Consider the following 26,007-nt stretch of genomic DNA (forward strand, 5'->3'; position numbering starts at 1 on the left):
TTTCTATTACACATTTCACCATTGCTCTACAGTCTCCTAGGCTGCCTGCACTGCCTGATCTGAAAAGGCCCTAGGGGAGGAATAAATGTATGACGTCTTTCCATGGGTGGGAAGTGTGGGAAGCCAAGGAGGCTACAGGCTGTCAGAGAGGTGACTGTGCAATGGAAGACAGAACAAGCACACACACTCCTCAGTCAACTCATAAGTAAGGTAAGCACAAGAAACATGAACCACCAAACCCATGAGAATTTCTCCAAAACTTCTTCTCCTTTGAATTTCTTTTCGAAAGCAATTTCTTTTCTCTCAAATTGAATTAGAATGGTCAAAACTTTCAGCACAGCACTATTCCAGACAAGGCTTTAATCATGCAACTGCCCTGTCTTGTTCACAGAAGTTTACAGGAGCGTCCAGGCGGTACTTGCAACCCGCCCATATTTTCCCATCATTTCTTCTGTCTGTTTTCTTTCCACAAAAAATTCTGTTAGACTAGACAATTCTCAGCTAACGGGCAAATAGTCTGATCTGGTATAAAGCAGCTTCCTATGTTCCTAAATCTTTCCCAGTCCTGTTACCAGGGATCCTTTAATCTTGAGACTTTATGCATGCATGCAAAGCATGCACACTACCACTGGGCTATACTCCCCCCTCTAGTGATTCAGTGGAGGCTGGTGGCTCCGATGTCAATGGGGCAGGAAATCAGCCAGCATTGTAGAAGAGCTGTCCATGGGCTTTCTCTCCAACAGTGTCCACCATGTGGAAATAATCTCCTCTCTGAGGTATATCAGGCCTCAACACTGGTGTGTCTTAGATGTTTACTGAAAGCATGCCTGTTTGCTTTGGCTTTCCCCCAGCCGTGAGCTATTTTTGTAACAACCTTACCATGCTATTTGCTTGTTTTGTTTTGATTTGATTTGATTCTTTTGTAAACTGCTTCAGGATTTCTTTCAAAAGAAGTGGTATATAAATACTGCAAATAGATAAATAAATAAATAAATAAAAGCAATTAGCAGCAACAGTGCTATCCCTTGCACTTAAGGCCTATGAGTTTTTGTTATGCTTTGTTTTATTTTTCCTGTTTTAGGGTTTATTTGTTTTTTTAATACTTTTAAGTGCACATTGCCACTTCTTGAAATCTGCTCAGGTTGCATATTGAAGCATATTTTAAAATAAGTGTGTTATGAGTGTGTTCCTGTCATAAGGCTCTCCTTTCTTGACCTGTGTGTGCAAAGGTCCCTTGCTTTAGGTCAGGGGTAGGCAACATGGTGTCATCCAGATGTTTTAGAGTACAACTCCCATCAGTCCTTGCCAGCATGGTCAGTGGTAAGAAAAGTGAGGTGTGCTTGGGCTCTCTGGAAGACACATAACATCTAGGTTTACTGTGTCCTTCCTCCTCATGCACAGAATTTTCTGCTTCTGTTTACTTATCATATTGCTAGCATAAACACCGTGTTGCCATGGGCACAAGTAGTCTGAAAGTGATTGGATGAAAACACATTATTCAAATCAACTGCTGTTCTACACGGAGCAAAGGAACTGGCACTGAACCATATAGCAATAGGAAACTGTTTGGCACATCAAGAAAATAAACATAGTTTTGCTATTAAAGCTCAAGCTTTGAACTTTTCCAAAGTTTCAAAATTTTCTTCGCATCTACACTGATCAAGCTTCAGTTTACCAAAAAAGAAAAAAATGAGAACAATCGGTCTGGTAGATCTCTAGTAATAAGCGTTACACTAACGTATTCTTATATAGATATGGGAATAACGTCTAGCGTTGATTTTTCTGCCTTGAGCAAGATGGTGTGATGAGTCTGATAAAATCCTTAATATTGCTCAGAAGAGAACAAAACAGTCAGTGTATGAAATGAACTCTTGCCCAGATACTGAAAGCTCCTTCAATCAGCCGATTGTCAAGAAGTTAGTTGATGCTGGGTGGTATAATATTTTGCTGGCTGGCCTTCATAGGTATAACTTGTTTCTAAATCATGTTCTTAATATGTGTCCCTATCAGAGTGTGAGCTTTGTTTTTCTTGCATGAAAATTTGTTCATACTTTTGTGCACGTTTTTACAATTTATTTATTTTATTTTATTTTATTTATATACCACCCCATAACTAGGTTCAGATGACATGATAACCAATGGTGGGTTAAATAGTCAACAGTGGGTTAAATAGTCAATGGTTCGTTATTGTGTCATCTGTTGGGATGTTTTCACACCACAGTTGGTTATTTGGCCCAAATAACCAACACAAACAACAACACTGTGCAGAGTTGATTTGAACAACCGTTGGTTAGCATGTTGAGCACCGTTGACTATTTTGTCACACAAAGTTGATTATTTTCAGCAACTACGGAGTCCCCTAGCAAGAGTGACCAAAGCAGTGGCTGCCACTCTAGTCCAACTGGCAGAACTCGCAATGGCTGATGGGATACCAACGGGAGGACTGAGGGGGGATGTGTCAATCAAACACGCTGTTGACTAATAGTTAACTCAACACTGGCCTTAATCCACACCATGGTTGATTATAATCATGTCATGTGTGGAGTACCCTGTCGATAATCAACCACCATTAATCCACCATTGACTATTGTGCTGTCTGAACGCAGCCCATAGCTGAAGCTCTCTGGGTGGTTCACAAAAGTTAAAACCACAAGTACAGCATAAGGTATAATATGAAAGCTTAAAACCACAATATAAAACCAAACACAAGAATAAAACCAGAATAAAACCGAGCAGCAGAGCAGAGATTTAAAATACATACTGTATTTAAAATCGCAGGTGTACATACCAATTGTGTGCATTTTTTCTTACATTGATTAAAGCATGTTTGTGCACATTTCCCAAAAGTGTGCATTTTTCATGTGTGTTTCCCAAATGAATGCATTTTCCAAACATTTGTTTGTTTTGTTCCACAAATCGCATCGCAAGCATAGAAAACATATGGAAGTCAATCACGGATTGCATCCAGGTCTAGGAGGTACAAAATGGTTACCTTTTTGTCAAAAACATACTGAAATGAATTTCTCATGTATCTCTAGTACAGGCCAGAAATCATGGTTTAAAACAAATCCTAATCATTTGCTAAACAAGCCAACCACAAATCTTTGATTGTTTAGCTGGCTTGTTTAACAAATTAGAGTTTGCATTAAACCATGATTCTTGGTTCATATGGAACGTCAAATCAGAAACTGGAAAAAGAGAAATTAAACTTGGCAGGAGTCTTCCTTGCATCCACATTGGAGAAGGATAGTGAGAGGGGAAGCATGAGAGCACAGCATTTTACTTGGGCTTGAATAGGCTTGTCCTACAATCAATGAATGGACCCCAGATATGCCACATGCCCAGTATACTGTATATAAAATGTCAACTATATTTTTTAAAGAGATAGATATACGCACACACACACACACACACTGATTCTTCTAGTGAAGATTGACATGGAAAGAGTTAATTGCAGATCTGACTCCATTCATATCATTCTTCAATATGAAAACCAAGATTAGTATTTTAAGAATGTTCTACAGCCAGCATCAAGCAGTTTCTACATTGCACACAAACACGTGCCTGTACAATTATTATTATTATTGTTATTATTATTGCATTAATATCTCACCTTTTTTTCCTCCAACGAATCCAAGGTGGTGTACATCCTCCTCTCCATTTTATCCTCATAACAACAACCCTGTGAGGTAGGTTGGGCTGAGAGTATACGATTGGCCCGAGTGGGGACTGGAACCTGGATCTCCCGACTCCTAGTCCAACACCTTAGCCACTACACCACACTGTACAATGTCATGCAACAATCCTTAGTCCCGACCCTAGACCCTATAAGAAAAAAATAAAACACAGAACTGATAAAATTAAAACCTCTACATCGCAAAGCAGTTCTTCAAGCAATCAGATCATATACTTTGAATACTAGCCTGAGATTAATGCAACAAAAAATCACAGACTGTACTGGACGCTAGTTTTCTTCCAACATTTCGGCATGACTCTAGAGGATAGGTACTGGAGGTGTGGGCAATCACACACTGGCTTCCCACATCTTATGTGGAAATGTCAAATCATAGACCCCCTCTGGACAGAAGTAAAGGTTAGAATCAACATGGTCCTAGATAAATAATTTATATGAGGACTAGGAGATGTATTTTATATTATGGTTTTATACTGTTGTTTTATACTTTGAATGTTTTTAATTTTTGTGAAACGCCCAGAGAGCTCCGGCTATTGGGTGGTATAGAAATGTAATAAATAAATAAATAAATACACCTTCATAAGACATCTACCCAGTAGCTGGAATCCGATAGATGGACAAGGAGATTGGTTTGCCAGAGTAACACTGACAACCAAATGCATAATCTTGACAAATTGGAAATCCAAAAGTACTCTGAGCACAACACTCGGATTCAAGATCTCCTAGCACTGGCAGCCTAATGCAAAAAGATGAAGAATAACAAAGAACTTGAGAGTGCCACTCCACACAAGCCAATGAACAACTTCCTCTCCTCTCCTTTCTTCTCTTTCCTGTCCTTCTCTTTTCCCTCCTCTGTCTCTTCACATCCCCCTTTTCATATGAGGAGGCTCTCCGAGCATGAGGAACCCCCAATGCAGAATGCACAGCCCCAGTGAAGAAACAAGCAAGATAAGCCACTGTGTGAGGGGAAGATAAGTGAAATTACTTAATTATCTATTAAATTACCTCTGGTAATCATTTATAACTCATACAGCTGCTGGAGCCAAACAGGACCACAGTAAAGGGAGCTAAATCTCACAGGGGTGACCATTTACAGACTTACAGCAGAGAGCTATATATTGGGACGGGACGGGATGGGAGGGGATGCTAATCCAGCAAGCACTTACAGCTCTTGCAGCTTTGCACCAACAAAGATTCCTGAGTGTTTGAAAAGAATCCCAGCTGCATATTTCAACGAATCCCAAGCTTACAAAGGGGATACAAAAGCAATTCATAGCTCTGCATTGACAAAAGCTATTGTAGAGGACTAAATAGTGGAAGAGACTGCTTATACACAAAAAGCTAGCTTCAGTTTAGGCTCAGGTTTAAGGCTTTAAAGAGCAGTTCACTAAATAAAGTAGGTTTAAGAATTCAGTTTATATAACAACAACAACAACAAGCAGGGGTGTGGGAGCTTCCCAGTGTATTGCACTGAGTACCACATGTACGATATCTGCCTACTGGACAGAAGTCATGGGTATGTACTCGGTGTAATGAACTCCTGGCTCTCAGGGAACATGTTCAATTCCCTTGAGGCCAAAAAAGCTGATCTGGAGAAGCTAAGAGAGGCGTAGAGGTTGGTAGATGAGACCTTCAGGGTCCTAATAGTGATGACCCACTCCATTGGTGAGAGCTCCTCTGCAGTCATGGAGAATGTGGATGTCTAGGAAGGAGGGCATCATTCTGAGGAAGAGGGCAATGTCCTTTAGAAAGGACCTATTCCTCAGAAGATGAACAAATATCTTCTCATACTGTGGGCTTGTGGTAGTGGGAGATTCAATTATTAGACACATAGACAGCTGGTTTGTGATAGGCATGTACACTGCATGGTGAATTCTTGCCTGCCTGGTGTGAAGGTTGCAGATATCGCACACTGTCTAGATAGCATAGTAGATTGAGCGGGGGTGGAGTCAGTTGTAGTGGTCCATGTTGGTACCAACAATGTGGGAAAATGTAGTCATGAGGTCCTGAAGGCCAAATTTAGGTTGCTAAGTAGAAGGTTGAAGTCCAGGACCACCAAGTGGCTTTCTCTAAAATTATACCAGTTCCACAGGGCCAGCTAGACAGGCAAAGCTGAGGAAACACAATGCATGGATGAGACAGTGCAGGGAGGAGGGGTTCAGATTTGTTATGCACTGGGGAAGACTCTGGGGCAAGCTGAGCCTATAAGAGGGATGGACTCCACTTAAACCAAAATGGAACCAGATGGCTGGCACTAAACATAAAAAAGGTGGGCAGAGCAGCTTTTAAATTAAACCCTGGGGGTCTAAGTTGACTATTAACCCATCATTGACTATTGTGTTGTCTGAATGCAGCCCATAGCTAAAGCTCTCTGGGTGGTTCACAAAAGTTAAAACCATAATTACAGCATAAGATATAATATGAAAGCTTAAAACCATAATATAAAACCAAACAAGAATAAAACCGAGCAGCAAAATAGAGATTTAAAATACATATTTAAAATCGCAGATGTACATACCAATTGTGTGCACTTTTGAAATGCGTGCATTTTTTTACATTGATTAAAGTATGTTTGCACATTTTCCAAAAGTATGCATTTTTCATGTGTATTTCCCAAATGAATGCATTTTTCAAACATTTGTTTGTTTTGCTCCACAAATCGCATTTTGGTGGCCATTCTGCTTGCCAGCTAGCCCTCTGCCCCAGCAGAGGGCAACCAATCAGGGTTTGCCATCCTCCAGAAATGCCCCCAAAGCGGCTCCTGAGTGAGGACAGACCGGCGGAAGACCCAGTCTGCTTTCACTCTGGCTGGAAAAGTCAGGGTAAGTCCCTGACTGTTCAGCTGTGCATCTTTGCCCCGGGGTTGTTTTGAACCTGCAACTGTGTCATCTAACTGACACTGTGCAGAGTCTGAGCCACCCCAGGGCAAAGAAGACATAAAGGCAGCACCCATGTCTGACCCAGCATGGCTCTTTTTATGTTCTGTGTTCCTCCTCCCCTTTTCTCCTTTTTCCATAAGAATGGAACTGTAACAAGCAATTTTTTCCAAGTAAAAACACAAAACATAGAATTAGGAGGCAGGAGGGTTGGGGAGGAGGGGGGGAATTAAGAAATGTAGTTAAATTTGTTGTATTTTTTTTCAAAACTCAGAAATGAATTTGTAATAACTAAAAATGCTAGTTCTCATTCTTTGTACAGTAAGCGTGTGGGGAACTGAACTTTACTCTCTACTCTGCTAACATTTATGAGCATAAGTTTGCCTCCTCCCCCACTTCTTAAAGAGCCCTGGCATCTACTCCTTTTCATCCCAGTAAAACTTATATAGGGATTTTCATGTCAAAATGCTCACAACAGCCTTAAACAATATATGTAAAAGGGGCTCGTTTCTTTTTATTGCCACTTAGAATGATTTGTTTCTATGTACAGAAGTAACATGTGAGCTGTGAACTTACCACTTCATAATATAATGTAGAGCAGCTATATGAGTGAGTTACGGTAGAGAATTACACAGTGCATCTTGACCTTTTAAGACTTAAAACTTAAAATGATAGTTATTCTACCCTGCTCTTCTCCCGTTTCACACACACACACTCCTACTCCTACTCCTGCTGGCCTTTCCAAGGGGTAACCCACTTGTGATCAAGTAATATAGTCCAGGAAAAACAACATCGTGTGCTTTCCCAGTATACTGGAATCAATTTGAAGGCCATCATTAGCTAGCCACAGAACTCTGGTGAGATGTAGTACAGATAGGGCTCAGCTCAGAAGATACTTTCAGCTCCATCACACCAGCTGTTTAACAGACTCTCACCACATCTGGTATCTGGTTTTGCAACACGGGACTCACATGATGTCATCGCTGTCCTGCATCCATCTCGCCTCTTTTCATCCATTTTGTGTATTATTTTGGTGCAGGGAAAGTCTGGGTTATTTTCCCCCACGTGGATTTAAAGCACCTTTAAGCCTCCATGTATTGCTGTCCTCTTGCTTTTTCCTTTGTTGGGCGCATGTGCTTTGAATGGAGTCTTGCTGATGAAAGGGGAGGGCGGGGCAGTCTCCTCCTCCAGCACGCAGTGTAGAACGAACGGACTTGTGCTTTGTCAGTTGAATGGACTTTTTACTGCTCCAACCTCACCCTCATTGCCTGCAGAAATGGAGCCCAGCTGATGAAACATTAAAACAGTAAATAGCTATACAACAAAGAAGGAGCCCATGCCAATCAAAGTACAACAACCAATGAACTGGAGGCAGAAGGAGAAGGGGGTGGGGTGGAGTGGAGTGGAGTAGAAGAGCAAACAAGTGAAAGGGAGGTTTCACAGTGCAGTGCAATACCACAAACCCATGTGAAAGGGAACATTACCTTGATGTGCTTATGAAATGGAGGTAAAAAAACATGGAGGCAAACCAGGGGGAAAGGTAGGTGTGATGGAACCCTTCCCCTGCTTTAGAGGTTTCTCAGACTAGCGTTTTATTACAGGCTTGCTACTGCCCACTTACGGATGTGTTCACATCCTTTAGACAACGACGTCCACCTCCAGGACACCTACCGCTCCATCTGCTCATTTTTCCATCACAAAATAAACCGCTTTTAATCTGACTTTTTTTTAAAAAAATGGAATGTGCCGCAATCTCCTGCTGTGTGAAAGAAAAGTGGCATGATTAAAATTGCCCCTGAATGGGCCACATGGTCTTTGTTTTCTTCCTCTTTTCCCTCTGGGCAGAAGAAGAAGTAATGAGGGACAAACGTGGGGGCAGAGAAGCCACAAAAAGGAAACACGATTTTCCCCTGTGTGATGATGTGCTTAGCCTGTCCCAGTATTGCCCAATGAGCATCGTGGCTGACTGGGGACTTGAACTCAGGGTTTGTCACTCTAATGACACCCCACTGGTTCTTTTACCAAAAAAAAAAAAAAAATGGGGGAGAGGGGGCTAGAAAAATAAACATTAAATGTTTGCACCTTTTTGGTAACTGGAGCCATCTTCTAATAAAGAATATAGCAAACACAATGCAACAGTGTAATTTTGGAATATTGAGCAATTGTTTGTAGATTACCGTACCTACCACAATGGAAGACTGTCTGCTGACTGGTTTATGGCTGGCTGGGGAATGGTGGGAGTTATAAGCCTTTTTTCCCTATCTAAACACCCTTAATTGGCTTGAGGGAGAACTTGATCCCAAGGTAAGATCGTTAAAATGCATCAACTATCATTTGGAGTAACTCCAATGAACCCATGGTGCTTTCTTTGGTTTAGGGAGACCTTTTCACTGATAACCTGATTAGTGAGTTTTATCAAGATGTCTTGCACTTTGATACATCAGACACAATCCTCACTCACTTAATGTCTCAGCCAAGAAGTCAGATATGTTTTCAAAACAGAAAAAAAATAAGCAATTCCATTAACTCCAAACAACTCTTAATGGGGGAGCCATAATCCTAAAGAATTTATGGCATTTGCAATAAATGCATACAACTGAAGATTTCTAGTGATTTCCAAATACTTCCACAGTTCTTTGAACTCGAGTGACCTGGTGGGCCATCTGGATTTCTTACTACTAAACTACTGCTGTTGGATGACCCTAATTTTATTTGGCTTTTTAATTTTATTTAATGGACCATAACCCTTAGTTCATAACACCTCGGTCACAGATAGAATGTTACATAATGGATGTTAATTTCAGCTTCTTGCAAATTAGCCCTTATTTTGTAAGAGTTCTTCTGATAAAGCTAGACATAACTGCAGTGGAGATGAAAGGACAGCTAGAAGAGACACAGAGTAGGTTCCAACAGATTTAAGAGGGGTTGAAAGGCCTCTTCATCAGCAGTGCCACCTTTCTGTCCAATAGTTGAGGGTTTCAATTGAGGACATGGCTACACTGAGAATATAAACCATTTTCAAATCTGTTTTAACTATCATGGCTCCTAACCAAGGAACCCTTGAAACTGTAGCACTGCAGAGTAAACTAGGGCTGCTTCCAAACCAGGCTTTTAGCATGCAGTCACACCGCTTCATTCACAGGATTTTACAGGGAGTCCAGATGTTGTTGTCTTCCGTTTGTAGCCCTCCCATGTTTTCCCACAACTTCTTCCAACCTTTCTCTTACCAAAAAAAAAAAAAAAAAAAAGAGCCATTCAGGAGGAAAAGGCAGAATGGTTTCACAATGCCTTTTGGGTATGCAACCATCAAAAGGGATTGTGCATCCATTCTGCCTTTTCCAGCTAGGAGTCCTCTATTTGGTACCACCCTATGTATCTCCACAAAATAATCACAAAACTATAGTTCCTAGGTTTCCTGGGGGACAAGGAGGAGTTCTTGGCAGTTCAACTGCTTTCAAAGGTGATTTTGTATGGGAAGAAAAACCCTTTGTAGCAAAATCATAAGTTAAGCAAAGGACTTCTAAATAACTACCAAGTTTTTCAAAAGCTAAAATCTCACACAAACTTGAGAGTCCTTTGTTCCTATTTTTCAATGAAGCAAAGTGATGTCTGGAAGCTCTGTACTGCTTTCCATAGGGGGAGTCTATGGCAGCCATTTATTGCAGGATTGTACCGCAGTCATCACTAACGGGGCCATATGACATTCACCTGTTCCCACAATGATCTCGGCTCCATTTCTCAGTTTTCCCGGAATAGCCCTGACTGCTTTGTTCGGAGGGTTTCCGGCTCTCTCGCTTCCATTGCGAAGAATGTTTGCGGTGTGCCCCCCTCCTTTGCGAGGTTGTTGCTGTTCACCATGGGTTCCAGGCTCATTGAACAGCCAATCAGTTGTGAAGGGCATGTGCATGGGTATTGGAGGTGTGCAGGAGTGAACCTGTCCACCATTTCCGCCACATGTTTTAGATGAGTATCGGCATGTTTCACCACCAATTGCGAGTGTGTGTTTTAATACTGTACGCCACCCTGAGATCTTGATGATATAGGGCGGGATACAAATGATTTAAATAAATAAATAAATAATACAAACATGTCTGTGCAGGAGCGCATATTTGATGGAGTTCCTATCTCCCTACGTGTTACTGCACATTTGTGCTCATGCGCACCCCGCAGAAGTCATTAAAAAACCTGTGCCCCAAAGCCATTTGCCTAGTTCTGCCCACTTGTATTGATACATATGAGGAAGTGCCGTAACAGGGAAACGTGCTCCCAGGACAGCACTCCTGTAATTGCAGGAAAGATCAGTCATGTGTGCCCCATGAGTGGCGATCACAGAAGCGGGGAGCATTTGGAAGCATCCCTCTTCTGTAATGAAAGGGCTGCAGGTGTAGATCAGCCCATAGTCTCTCATCTATTTAAGAGAACAGGTCCCTGGCCATATTTGTTTGTTTGTTTGTTTGTTTGTTTGAAGTACTATAAGTTGCTTTTTGACTTTGAAAGGGATTCCAAAGCGGCTCACAACCAAACAGTAAAAGCTGCAATACTAGAGTAAAAATTAAACCTAGTAAAAGAAATTGAAACCATAACCAATTAACATGGATAAAATAGATAAAAGCAGCAAAGACAGTTTATAAAAGAGCAGTCAGAAAAACAAATACATCCAATAAAAGCAGAAGCAAAATTGAGTTTAAATCCTTGGTGACTAAAAATGTCTTAATCTGACACCTAAATAAAAATAATGTACATGCTTCATGAATTAGTCTGAGGAGGACATTCCAAGGGCGCCACCACTGAAAAGACCCTTTCTAAATTGAGACTGGAACATCCTCCGAGATTTTCAAGCCAGCACACTGACCAGTACTTCCCTTGATCTTGCCGTACTTTACCTCCAGTAACCCTCCACCTAGCCCTTCAATTTGAATTCAGCTCTTATTTTAAACATGCATAAGGTGACATGTAGAAACTTTCTTAGAAAACAGTCATGGGGGGTGGGGGGAGAAAATGCAAAGAAAGACCCAACGGAGAGCAGAAAATTATAGTGTCTGGGTCAGTATTTACAATAATTATAATTATTATAAAGTACAATAGGGTATAGGAACCCATAATTCTCATGGTACTCTCTGACTTTTTAGACCTATCTTTAGAAAGCACACACTAGAACAAGAGGGATGAAAAGAATGTCATGGAATCATTTGACTCTCTGTTGCAAGTGTTGGTGGGAGCTCCAGGGAGAGAGAATGTTTGTGACTGAAGTGATTGAGTGAAAGCCAGTGTGGTCTTGTGGATCCAGTGTGGGTAGGCCAGGCTTAGATGTAGGTTATCTGAGTTCAAGCATCAGGCTTTCTCACGGAGCTGTAGTGTTTATTTGCATTTAGCCATGTTTGAGAATTGTACACAAGCCAATTTATTTCATGTAATATTTCATCAAGTAGGAAGATCGTATGGATGCTGGAAAAGGCAAGGAATCCATTCTTTACTCCGATAACTCAGCATGGACTGTCAGCAGTTAATCTATGGGCACATCTCCACGCATCACCTTTTTAGGGATCAAATGTGGTCTTTCAGCTCATCTGATTCCAAGCTGTTGGCTGAATCCATACTAGACCTTTCTTTCCCGTTTCTATAATGTCTCACTGATTTCCCACAATGCAAAAGCCAACCCAATGCACTCTGTGATTTCCACCTCTTGATTCCATTATTTCTCTGATCTGGTTTGTGATGGGGTTTTGGGTCTCTTGTACTAATGCTTCACACTTGCCCAGTGTAGACAAGTGATGTGCTATTGTTACACCTGAAAGGTGGGAGTAGTTTAGGCTGCACAAACCATTTAGCAGCTCTTCTGTTCTACCTTCACCTTTGGCATCAATTTCCACCATTCCCTGCCCTTCGTCTTCCACAATCTCAGGTGCCCAATCTCTCAAGCCACTTTTTTGATAAATCACTTTTCCTGTTGAATTTTCTTTTATTTCTCAGGGTAATATGTTTTGATCCCCCACCCCCGGGGATACTTCAAGTGCACATGTACACAAATGCATAGCTATGTGCAATAGCACATACTGATTTGAATTTATTTATTAGTCTTTTATTCTTCAACCACTCACCTATGGAGTTGTGGAGCTACCCAGAACTGTACACAGCTGCTCTACTCATTTTACATCTAAATGGCGAACATTTTTTAAGTTGAGGGCTGCATTTCCTTCAGGTAATCTCTTGGGACAGGGGATGGGTGGTTGATCCAAAAGTGGACGGGACGACCCTTTTACTCCCTCTCTCTCTCCCTCCCTCTCTTTTCTCTCTCTGTTCCCTCCAGCAGGCTGCCCGGGAGAGGAAAATTGCTCTTGCAAAAGGTCTGAACTGAGAATTTGTAGAGGGCTTTTGAAATTAGGCCAAGTGCTGCAGTTTGGCCATTCCTGATCTAAAGGACTGTCTTCTTCCATGCTAGGCTAGAGAAGCCATTCTCTGTGTCCTGCCTATGTATGTATGTATTTATCTATCTGTTGCACTTCTTTCCCGCCTTTTTTTGCTTTTGCAAGGAACTCCATATGGCTTACATGTTCATCCTCCACTCCATTTTATCTTCACAGCAACCCTGTGAGGTATGCTAGGCTGCGAGTCAGTGACTAGCCCAGAGTCACCCAGTCGGTTTCATGGCCAAGAACCCAGGTCTCCTGAGTCCCAGTCCAAAACTCTAACCAGTACACTACACGGACTCTCACCACTTATGGTAGGGATGCAATTGGTGAGGACTGAGAGAAGACCTTTTCTGTGACAGCACCCAAGTTGTTGAACATTTTGCCCCAGATTTCTCTACCTGCTTTTCTGCCAGCTAGTGAAGGCCTTTCTATTACAACAAATGTTTGCCTTGCCAGATAGGCAATGTTATTATTTGAAGGCTGTTTTTGACTGTCACTCCTGCTTCTCTTGATCTTTTATTGAGACTGAGGTTTTATTGTGAAACTAATTTGAATGGATGTAAACCACCTGGAGTGATGCATAGGCATCAGCAAGGCAGGGTAAAATGTTTCCTGTCAAATAAATAAACAAATACTTCTCACTCTAAATGTGCGCACGTACAGCCACACAGACACTAGCAAAGGGCAAGCAGACCACACATGAAGGCATCTTTGGTGGGGTTTGTTGACCTAAAACTACCCCATAGGTCATTACTAATACTACTTGAAAACATTCCTCCAAATGTGCTCTACAGGTAGCCAACCATGGTGGTATGCAGGTGTACATGAATCAACCTGAGGGGGGAAAGGGGTTGGGGGGGTGTCTGAGGACAGACCACATGACTTTGCAGACAGCCCTTGTAATGTAACAAAGTGAAGCCCCAACCCTCGGCCCTTAAGGTGATTCTTTCCTTCCATTTTAAAGTGGTTTTGATGTTGCTTTAATGTCTTTTTATTGCTTTTGTGGTTTTATGTATTTGTTTACACTGTCGAACGACAACTCGGCAACATTTGTAGCAAGGCAGTACTGAAATATTATTAATAAATAAATTTTTGTGTTGAATTTTATCATTTTGTATTCTATGGTTTTAACCATTGTGAACTGCCCAAGAGCTTTGGCTATTGGGTGGTATAGAAATGTAATAAATAAATGAAATGCATAAATAATAAAATATAAATAAATAAAAATGACAGCAAAGCCAAGAACACAGGTGGTTCCTGAACTTTTACATGAGTACACAAAAGAGATATTTTCCCCCGGGCAGAACAATCCTATGAACAATCCTCCTCCAAGTGCCTACTCCAAGGAAAGCTCGGAGGATGGCAACAAGGGAGAGGGCCTTTTCAGTGGTGGCCCCTCAATTATGGAATGATCTCCCCGATGAGCTTTGCCTGGCACCAACATTATTATCTTTTCGGCGCCAGGTCAAGACTTTTCTCTTCTCCCAGGCATTTAACAGCATTTAACAATGCTAAGTTTGTTTTTAATGGACCTGTCGTGGAAATTTAGCTGGTTCTTTTACTATGCCCCTAGGTATAGGAAAATGGCCTATCATCCTTAGCCATAGTTCATAAAGTTCATGGTTTCCTGTTCTTTTAAAAGTTATTTTTTAATGATGCAATTGCTTTTAGAATTAAGTTGATGCTGCAACTGTGTGATAAGACCGGTGTTGTCCACCCTGGCAGTCAGAGGGTGGAAGACGTCTGTAAGGCAAAATAACTAAGAAAGTAACAGATGGAGATGTTTTTCTTCCCTGTAACTGTGACGATGCAGTATCTTCTAGTCAGAGAAGCACTCATGCTCTGTACATGCCTAAATGCTTGGCTTCTCATTGGTTGTTGCATTTTCAGAGCTGTATTATGATTAGTGGGAAAGTTCTGCCATGGTATCTAAGGGGAACTGACCCTATAAATATGTTAACCTTTCCTGAAATTATTGGGCAGTTTCCTCAGACTGCCACCTTGCAGCGCTGCTCGTAATAAACCTTCTAAAGAGAGAGAAATTGTGTCTTGAGAGTCTTTGACCACCACTCAGCGAACCACAGGAACCCGTGGTTTCAGGTTCCACCACAGACCCCAGAACTGTTGTTTTTAAATCGATACCGTTGTTTTTATACTGTTGTTTTTATGTTTTTGATGGTTTTAAATTTTGTATACTTTTTAATGTTCACTGTTTTTAACTTTTGTAAACCACCCAGAGAGCTTCGGCTATGGGGCGGTATATAAATGTAATAAATGAATAAATGATCCTTGGGAGAGCATCCCAGGAACCATGAGATATTTGGATTCCCCCTCAAGCCCATTGACACTCCTATAACCTTGGGTGGGGAAATCTGCATCAGATCCCTTCCCTTGCCCCTTGCAACCACTGTAGAAAGTGCCATATACTACAAGCCTGCAATATACTGTGACACCAGTTTGGCACAGGCTTATAGTAACTGTGGCGTTGGGTAATCATGTTACTTTCAATTCAAACTGTGACTTATTTCAATGGGTTATGTTCTAATTCTGTTCAAAATGTGATTGATTTTTGTCCTCTGAAGGAAAAAACAAACAAACATTTTATTGACCCCATTCCTCGGGGGAAAGAAAGGTACAATTTGCTAAAGCAGATGAAATTATGACTCCAGGATAATTCATCCCTTCCTTCTGTCTCAAAGGTCAGAATCGCTTTCTGCTGCTCCCCCTGCTTCCAAGACCTTGGCTCGTTGTTTAAAGAACTTGACATCTCAATAACATGTACATTGTTTTGTTCGTGTATGAGAGAGCTGAAGGAACTCGATGTATCCAAATAGTGGGGCAAAGGAGAGAACTGAATTGTGGAGTACTACTTGGAATAATGTCCACCTCCCTCAGATTTGTTCGCAGATCTTACGAATATGCATGACCCAGCCAAGTGAAGTATCTCTGTGTTTCATTGATTCCAAAGACGTGGTAAGCATATGTTTAAACTTGCCCATTGGAATCAGGGAGGGTTAAAAATGCTTAACTTTAAGAGATTGTAGCCCTTAGATTGTTTTTCTTCATCTGCTCTCATCTCATTTTTAGTTGGTTTTCTTATGGCCTTGCTTATTTTACTGATTTTACTGATGTTAGCCACCTTGGACGTGTTTTTAGGGAAAGATGGGATAGAAATATAACAAATAAATACAAATAAACTGTTATATATTGCAGGGCACTTTTTGACACAAGCAGAGCAATCCGAAGAGAGCTGGCAGAGAAACTTTCAAATCCTTAACCCAACTGGGTTCACACTGGCAGGGCAGGAGAAGGGGCTTGGGGGTTGGGGAGTACATGATCTCTAGTGCTGACCTAACCTCCCAACCCCATTCTAAGGGTGTGTTTGGGGACTGGGATCTGTTCCAGCACACACACATTTTTGCCAGTTTCACAGTTCAAGCACTGGTGGTGAAGCAATAAGGGTGACAGAGGTTTTCATGCCTGTGATAAGGAGATTTGTGAGGGCATATCTTCCTCTCCACCCATGGCCTCCTTTTCTGTGGGCAGATATGCACAATCCAATAGCACATATCTCTATAGGATTGCAGAAGAGGTGTGCACCAGCTATAAGATTCAATTCGGTCCCTGATTCAGCACTTTGGAAAATGCTCATATTGATTTGAATGCCATCCACTTCAGCTTGGGTACTGAACCCAAGCTGAGATTCAGAAATCCAGATCTTCATGCCTCCTATTAACTGTCATGGGAAAGTTAAACAACAACAGATATAACGTTGCCAGAAGTGGATAGAATTTGCAGGTGTAGTAGCCCCTTAGGAATGGATTACGTCTGCCAAATTCGAAAAATAGGTGCCATCAATTTTCTGCTACATGTCTTTATATTTTGACTTATTTTTTTAAGGGAACTGCTGATAACTCTTTCTTGGCAAATTTGGATGAAATTTGTAGAGTTAGTTGAACCTTCTGGAGGGACTGAGCCTGACATGTTTCAGATAAAGAGATACCAATGTTTGTGCAAGAGCTTTAATCCACCACTGTGCATTTATGGAGGGAGATTTTCTCTTCCATAAATGTGCAGGAGTGGGTTAACACAAAATCAGAGTTGTGTATGTTTATGTGGGTGAATGGTTTGAGGGGGGGGGAATTAAAAATTAATAGAAACAACAACCGATGAAAGGATCTCATATAAACTTGGCATGCCTAGAGCCCTACTTAAGCACTATCACGGTGCAAAGTTTCATCTCTTTATCTTTAAATATGACAGCAGGTGTTTGTTTGTTTTAAATAATTAAACCTCAATTTTCTTAAAATCCTGAATATTAAGGGATGGATAGATCTGCTTCAAACTTGGCACAGCTAAAGCCCTACTTAAGAGCTACCATGGTGCCAAGTTTCATCTCTTTATCTTTAAAATGAGGGAGCTGTAAGCATTTTGGTTAATTCCCATTGACTGTAATTTCGTGGCAGAGAAGACCTGCTCTGCACACCTCTATTGTCTAGTTTTACAATGTTTCACCAGCTGGGTGCTGTTTCTGTAGGGAATGACAGTAGGGTTGGAGCAGTGAACATCTGTTCAACCAACTCAGCACAAACCGGTATGCTGGAGAAGGAGAACCGCACTGCCCTCCTCTTTCATCAGCAAGACTTCCCTTCAAAGCACATGCCCCAACAAAGGACATGACACGAGAACAGCAATACACGAGGGCAGAAGAGTGCTTTAATCCCACGTGGAGGAAGTAAACTGGACTTTCCCTGCTCTAGGAAAACATGAAAAATGGAGGGAAATAGGCGGAGTGACTGCAGGACAGGCACGACATCATGTGAGTACTGCGCTGCAAAACAGCAAAACAGGCATGATTAGAGTGCGATAAAACACTGTTTTAATGGAGTCCCTTGTGTCAAATCATGGATTGGCTTTGTGAGAACAAGCTCCAAGGATCTTGGACTCATAGATTTCCTCTTCTCCTTTTGTGCCATGATTCTCAACTTCTGGTTCTGATTAAGTTGTGAAACAGTTTGCTAGTTTGTCTGAATAGCCAAACTATAGTTCACACTTGCCAGGAGAACAAACTATGATTTTGTGTTAATATGATCTTCTCTTACTTTCCTCACGAATCAAATTAGAAGGATTAATATAGAAGCCAACACAAGGACAAATGAATATTTTTATATTATCCATAAACATAACAGTTTGATAGAGGGTCCAATAATGGAAAGAGTACACAATGGGAATGACACCATGAAAATAACAAAATAAACAATTAGGCAATATCAGCAGCAAGATATGTTCGCTGAAGTTATTTCCAGAAAAACTTTTGGTCCACATATTCCTCTTGGAAACCAGAGAAAACTATTCTCTCCTGTTCCTCAAAGCAGTGGCACAAAGAAAAGTTAGATGTGAGAGGAAAAACAGAAACCTCCAAACTGAACTGTTCAGGAATTAAATGTCTATTTATTTATTTATTTATTTATTTATTTATTTATTTATTGCATTTGTATACCACCCCATAGCTGAAGCTCCCTGGGCGGTTCACATAAGAAAATTTGTCCCAACTAGGCCTAACCTTCCCAGCTAGGCCTGATCTCTATAGCAACAACTGTGAGGTGAAGGAGACAATCAGATGCCCTCTAAACAGAAGAACCTCACTGGGCATGTGCAGCCCAAAGGACTAATCCCTTCTATAATTAAAGGATTGCATTAGCACCTGAGTGACCCTATGCAAAGACAACAATCTGCAAGTGTTTTACTCTGTACAGCACCATGTGCATTGATGGTGCTATATAAATAATAATAATAATAATAATAATAATAATAATAATAATAATAATAATAATAATAATAGGATATTTCAAATACAAGACAAATCTGAGCCCTATGCAGGCATTCACCTGCACTAGGGTGACCATATGAAAAGGAGGACAGGGCTCCTTCATCTTTAACAGCAGGTGTCATTTGTATATATGGAGAACCTAGTGAAATTCCCTCTTTATCACAACAGTTAAAACTGCAGCAGCTATACTAGAGTGACCAGATTTAAAAGAGGGCATTGGGCACCTGCAGCTTTAACTGTTGTGATGAAGAGGAAATTTCACCAGTTTCTCCATATATACAAATGACACCTGCAGAAATTCCCTTTTCAATACAACTGTTAAAGATACAGGAGCCCTGTCCTCCTTTCCATACTGTCACCCTAACCTGCACACATGAAGGCTAAACCTCTGTACATGCAAGTCCTGCCCCACAACCTTCTTGGTCATGCAGGCTCTTCTAAAGACGTGCATTTAGAAGGAAGGTCTGCAAAAGATCCTCTATGAGATCGGGAACCCTCATAAGGTGCTGGTGCTGCCTATGAAATTTAGCTCTCATGGGCAGGCAATACCTTCATAAAGTTCTTGGAAGATGTTCAGTTTTTGGTTTTGGTTTCAAATGGGGAGTATCCTAACCCTATTATAGATAAAGAACCATGTCTCAGGTGCTGGCAGATGAGGATGCCACTCCCAGAGGTCTTCTTTGTGTAGGATGCATGACTAATGGAGGAGTCAGTTACAATCATTAAAGAGGACAGTCCTCTTTCATGGGCTGCCAGAGGTCTGTCCTCTATTTGAAAGGCTGCCAGAGGACTGTCCTATTCTTTTATTTTCTTTTTTCTTTATTCTTTTGCTACTACAGAAGAAGCTCCCAGCAGTTAAACAAAGGAACACATTTCATCTTACATTGATTCAGATATACAAATGATAACAAAGACGAGTTATATACATAATCAAGCATATACCGGTTAAATTGCTGGGTCCTCATATCCCTATATTACGAACTGGAAATGCACAGCTGCCCGTTATCAAAGTAAAGGAAAACGATCCTCCACAGATGTAAACAGGTGGACTTTTGCAATGGCGGACAATGGCTTAAGAGGAATTTTTAAAAAATCCAAAAACAAACAAACAAAGGAACTGATCTAGGCTGGCTCCCTCCTTGATGGGCTTTCGGAAGCAGGCTAAAACTTTTTTGTTCAAGCAGGCCTTTGGAGAATAATCCAGCCCTCCATCTATGTTAATGTTTTATAATTTTGTTGTGTATTTTTTAATTGTTTATGGTTTTGTTTCCCTCCCCCCCCATGTATATTTTAAACTTTGTAAGGCTGCCTTGAGGCCCAGCATTGGGCAAAAGGCGGGATACTAATAATAATAATAATAATAATAATAATAATAATAATAATAATAATAATAATAATAATGTGTCTATTACCAATACTACTAACTGTGGAGGTATTTCTTCATGTAAATATGCATAAGAGGATGGTGTTATGTCACTTTTCAAAAAGTGGCCATGTGTGAGAAGTCACAACTTAAGACATTCAGTAAAATCTTCCTTGAACCAGGAACAGAAAGTATTGAGGAGATGCGAAAATGTTTCTGCTGACTCATGCTAGTCAGTGGCATTGAACAGCATCCCTCTGATAGGCTGGGTGGATCATAGAAACATAGAATAGTAGAGTTGGAATGGACCCATAAGGCCATCGAGTCCAACCCCCTGCTCAATGCAGGAATCCACCTTAAAGCATCCCTGACAGATGGCTGTCCAGTGGACTCTTGAAGGCCTCTCGTGTGGGAGAGCCCACAAGTGTAAGTGTGTGTGCCCGAACATGGCAAAAGGTGCTAGGAGGCGAGTTTTCTCTGCCTAGGGGAGACCCTCAGAGTATCCAAGCATAACAGAAGTAATTGCAGGGAGGGAACAAATTGTAGGCAATAAGCTGTAATGCAGCTTTCCCTAACTGGATGCCCTTCAGATCTGTTGGACTGCAACTCCCATAATTCCCAGCCAGCATGGCCAAGGGAATTGTAGTCCAAAATACCTGGAGGGCACCAGGTTGAGAAAGGCTGATCTCATGTGTACACTATATTTATAGCAAAGGGAGACAATCACATGATTGCGTATGCACAGAGGGAGCACTAGAGCAAGGTGTATGTTACACCAGCTTCCAAACTTGCATCTGAATTTAGCCTTCGCTCTGCGCACTAGGGCAGTGTGTCCTAATATTATAAATACCAAGGCTGACAGATAGCGTTTTATTAATAGCGTGAGAGGTGTTTATTGCTCAGCAACAGTCAGTGGCTCGGAGGTAATGGATATTACATGCCAAGGTCTGAGATCTTTGTTGTTATGGAGTCAGCTCTCTCTCTCTCTCTCTCTTTGTTCAGCTCTCAGAAGGAGTGAGGCCTTGGCGTTTTGGAGCAAAGTGTAAAGCCGGGAGATTGGTCATTTTATTTACTCCATATGCACGAAAGAGCTCCAGCTGTCCATTTATTCTAAGAGAGGCTACCGAGCAAATAGAGGCTCTCACAGTAGCAATCTATGGGACCTTATAGCCACTCATGACAGGGATTTAAATATGATTGTGGTTTTCCTTCTCTCTATTGGGTATAAAGCTTGCACAGTAGAAATGCTCCATTTCCCAAGATAGGATCAGAAACTGGAGAGTTCTGTCTCCTCAGAGGTACACAAAGGGTGTCCATAATAATATTCGCTGAATAGGCCACCTAGAGCAAAGTTAGAAATCTTTTTCTTTTTGCCCAAGGCCCACTTTCCCTCATGGGAAATCTTCTGTGGGTGCCTGCCAGTATGTGGGTGGAGCTAGAACCAGAAGTGGGTGAGGTGGCCAGAACTAAAAGTAGGCAGGGCTGGAGCTTCCCAACACTCTGTGTGTGTGTGTGTGTGTGTGTGTGTGTGTGTGTGTGTGTGTGCGTGCACTTCTAAATGGAGGGGTCCTAGTGCTAACAGTCAGAAGGCATTGTGCAGCTATTCTATCTTTTTAACTGTTGTGCAGTTAAAAAATAGAGAGAGAGAGAAGACGGATGAAGAGGTAGGAGGGCCACATTCCTTCATGGGAGGAAGACAAATGGACGACACTGTTGTCTGGACCCCCAATTAAATTGTATGAATTAGGCAGGGCTATTGGACATTAAAAGCAACCTTTCTCCCTCACTTTCTCTCTCCCTCTCCCTTTCCCACAAATCCCTTCTGTCTCCCCTTCGTTTTTCAGCTGTCTCCCCTCCTCATAGCCCTCCCATGCAGCAATTGTGGGGTTGCAGCCACTGCCCTCTGCCCCAACTCCATTGCCAGAGTAGTCCTCCAAGAAGTGCAGCTGCTGACCAGGGCTAGCTGTCAGTGAGCAGAGGGGGAGTCTACACCAGCCATTTATTGCAGGATTGTATCACAGTCATCACTAATGGGGCACATGATGTTTATCTGCTCCCACTGTGATCTCAGCTCCACCTCTCTGTTTTCCCGGAATAGCCCTGACTGCTTTTGTCGTGGGTGGGTGGGTTCTGGCTCCCTCACTTCCATTACAAAGAACATTTGCGGTGTTCCCCCCTTCACGAGGTCGTTGCTGTTTGCTGCGAGTTCCAGGCTCAGTGAACAGCCAATCAGCTGTGAGGGGCATGGGTATTGGAGGAGTGCAGGAGTGGACCTGTCGCCATTGCCACACATTTTGGATGGGTATTGGCGTGTTTTACCGCCAAGTGTGTGTGTGTGCGTTTAATACAAATATATCTCTGCTCAGGAGCACATATTCGACAGAGTTCCTATTATTTATTTATTTATTTATTTATTGCATTTCTATACCGCTCAATAGCCGAAGCTCACTGGGCGGTTCACAAAAATTAAAACCATTCAAAGTATAAAACATGATAAAAATACAATATAAAAGCACAACCAGGATAAAACCAGCAGCAGTGCAGAAATACAAATTTAAAATACAAAGTTAAAACAGCAAAGTTAAAATTAATTTATAGACTGTTAAAATACTGAGAGAATAAAAAGGTCTTCACCTGGCATCTAAAAGAATATAGTGTAGGTGCCAGGTGAACCTCCTTAGGGAGCCCTCCCACCTTAGGCTATTAAAACAGAAGAGTGAATGGAGGAATGACTGACAGTTAAGGCTAGAACGGAATGGTGAGCGGAGTTAGTGGCAGTTGGGGAAAGACAGTTAGTGGGGGCCAAGTTAGGACTGAGAGATAGTGATGCCAGTACAACACCTCCCAGCATGCCTTTGGCAGCCCTCAGGTGCCCATTTATTTTCTGAGAAAACCAATATCTGGACAGGGTGCCTTTGAGCATGTCCAGAGTTTGGCCTCTCAAAGACATACTGTTGTATCTAGTTATGATTTTAAAAGCACACATGACAAGTGGGATGAGGCACTGCAAATGGCTACAACCCGTTATGTGGGTTGTTTCCTTTTATGTGAAATTGGGTTGACTGCTTGAGACTGAGCATAGGAATCACAATGGGCACCAAAGGCCAGTAACACTGGCCTCCCACCCAAGGCATGCTGGGAGTTCCGCCCAGGGCATGCTGGGAATTATAGGCATAAACCTGGGTTTTTTATTAAATTCTTTAAAAAATACTTAAAACCCCAAAATTCATGTTTTTAGATGTTTTCTGATCCATGTACATGAAGACCTGTCTGGGTGAACAGCGTTAAGGCAGTACTATATGTGGAAATGGGTAAACATTTCAGGACATATGTGACACACACATACTTACCGTGCCTGAGCACGGTAATGGACTGGATGAGGGCTAACAAACTGAGACTCAATCCAGACAAGACGGAGGTACTGTTAGCGGGTGGTTCATCTGTCCAGCGAGGTGATGTTTGCCCTGTCCTGGACGGGGTTGCACTCTCCCTAAAGGATCGGGCCCGTAGTTTGGGGGTGCTCTTGGATCCAGAACTGTCACTTGAGGCACAGGTGAACTCAGTGGCAAAGAGCACCTTTTATCAGCTTAGGTTGATATACCAACTACGCCCTTATCTGGACAGAGATAGCCTAGCTACAGTTATCCATACTCTGATAACCTCTCGCTTGGATTACTGCAATGCGTTATACGTGGGGCTGCCTTTGAAAACGGTCCGGAAGCTTCAGCTGGTACAAAACAGGGCAGCCCGTTTACTAACAGGGACTAGCTGGCGAGATCACATTACGCCAGTCCTTTTCCAGCTTCATTGGCTGCCGGTCCGGGCCCGATTCAAAGTGCTGGTATTGACATTTAAAGCCCTAAACAGTTTGGGGCCAGGTTATCTGAAGGAACGCCTCCTCCCATATGTACCTACCCGGACCTTAAGATCATCTACAGGGGCCCTTCTCCGTGAGCCCCTGCCAAAGGAAGTGAGGCAGGTGGCTACTAGGAGGAGAGCTTTCTCCACTGTGGCACCCCGGTTGTGGAACGAGGTCCCCAGAGAGGTCCGCCTGGCGCCTACAGTGTACTGCTTTCGTCGCCAGCTGAAGACCTTTTTATTCACTCAGTATTTTAACACTTAATTTTAACTTAAATTTAAATTTTACTGTTTTAACTCTGTATTTTAATCTTATAATCAACTTTGCTGTGTGGTTTTATTCTGGTTGCGCTTTTTATACTGTATTTCGTAATTGTGTTTTTAACCTGTTGGGTGTTTTTTGTGGTTTTAATTTTTGTGAACCGCCCAGAGAGCTTCGGCTATTGGGCGGTATAAAAATGTAATAAATAAATAAATAAATAAATAAAAAATTATAGGTAGAGATTAAAATGTAATGTAAGTGCCAAGTGCTTTTCAATCATCAAAGTAACTTTGCACTTACTAAGAATCCTGCAAGCCTGAAGCAAGTTTACTTCTTACTGAGCAACTGGCTTGAATGCTTGCATACATATTTTTCTGTTATCTCCCTAACGAAAAGATGAGGGATTTACATTTTTATGTTTAAAGATAAAAGCTGACAATGCCAGTAAGGACCCTGAGGTCAGTCCCCACCCTATAGTTATAGCTTTGTTTCCACATGCACTTTACCTTAATCCAAATTGCTCTCCCCCTCTCTTGGCATTCAAAAAATATATACCTCATACATGGGGGCAAGAATTTATGGTAAAAAGGAGGAACTGCTTCAAGCACCCAGTAGTATTTCCTTTTGGGTTTTGAGTGTGGTCAGAGCTGGTTGGGATTGTGAGAGCATCTCTTAGTCATCATTTCTGGAAGCAATGCACACTTGCCAGGTCTGGGGGGCGGCGGAATTCTTGGATGTACAATACAGTTTGTTTTAGTAACACCAGAACCGGCAACGTAAACCTCCCTTTCTGGAAGTGAGGTTCCGTTCCAACCTTAGACTTGAACTTTCGACACAGATGGTTTTCCTCCCTTGCTTCAGAGGAAGCAGCAACAAAACTAACATACTTCATTCTCACACCGCAATGCCTGGTGTGTCCCTTTACTGTGCAGTTGAGTAACTGCCAAGTTGTATCTTTTACTCAAAGAGGGGAGATTCCTTTCAGGGAACACTTTGCAAAATAACATGGAACAAATTTATTTATACCATGTGTAGTTCCAATTTTCATCTTCTTACAGTGTGCTCCAATGCATGTCTGCTCACCCTCAAGTAAGTATGTATAGGATTGCAGCTCTAGAGTGGTAGTACTTTGGGTGTCTTTCCTTACATACAAGCTTCATGTTGCTGCTTGACAGTGAAGGCTATTCTCTATTGCTCATAGGATGTTCAAAGGCTGCAGCCTGCAAGGGACACACCGAGATCTAACACAGCAATTCAATACCTTGGGAGTTCAACTGAATTCAATAATATTTCAGAGTAGATAGTCGCATAGGATTGTGCTCTATATATCCTAGAAGTAATGCAGTATTTGTTTCTCAAATCTCTTTTAGGACAATCTGCCATGTTAACCGCCCAGAGAGCTTCGGCTATTGGGCGTATAGAAATGCAATAAATAAATAAATGTTATGGGCTGAAACGGAAGTTTCTCTCCATCGCTGCTAGGATGTATAGAGCCACACTTACTTATTAGTTTATATTCCAAAAAGCCCCAAAGAAGTATCTGTTAGAAGAAACTGGAAAGTACAATTGTTGTTGTGGAACTTACCTTTTCTCCTTTACAAATGAAGGCTGCAACCCTATACCTGCTTTCCTGAGAGTAGGTCTTATTGAACGCAATAAGGCTTACTTCTAAGTAGACGTGTGTAGGATTGCACTTTAAATTGTGTTCCCAAAT

Source organism: Elgaria multicarinata, chromosome 4 (assembly GCF_023053635.1).
Source record: "Elgaria multicarinata webbii isolate HBS135686 ecotype San Diego chromosome 4, rElgMul1.1.pri, whole genome shotgun sequence".
Classification (NCBI taxonomy): Eukaryota; Metazoa; Chordata; class Lepidosauria; order Squamata; family Anguidae; genus Elgaria; species Elgaria multicarinata.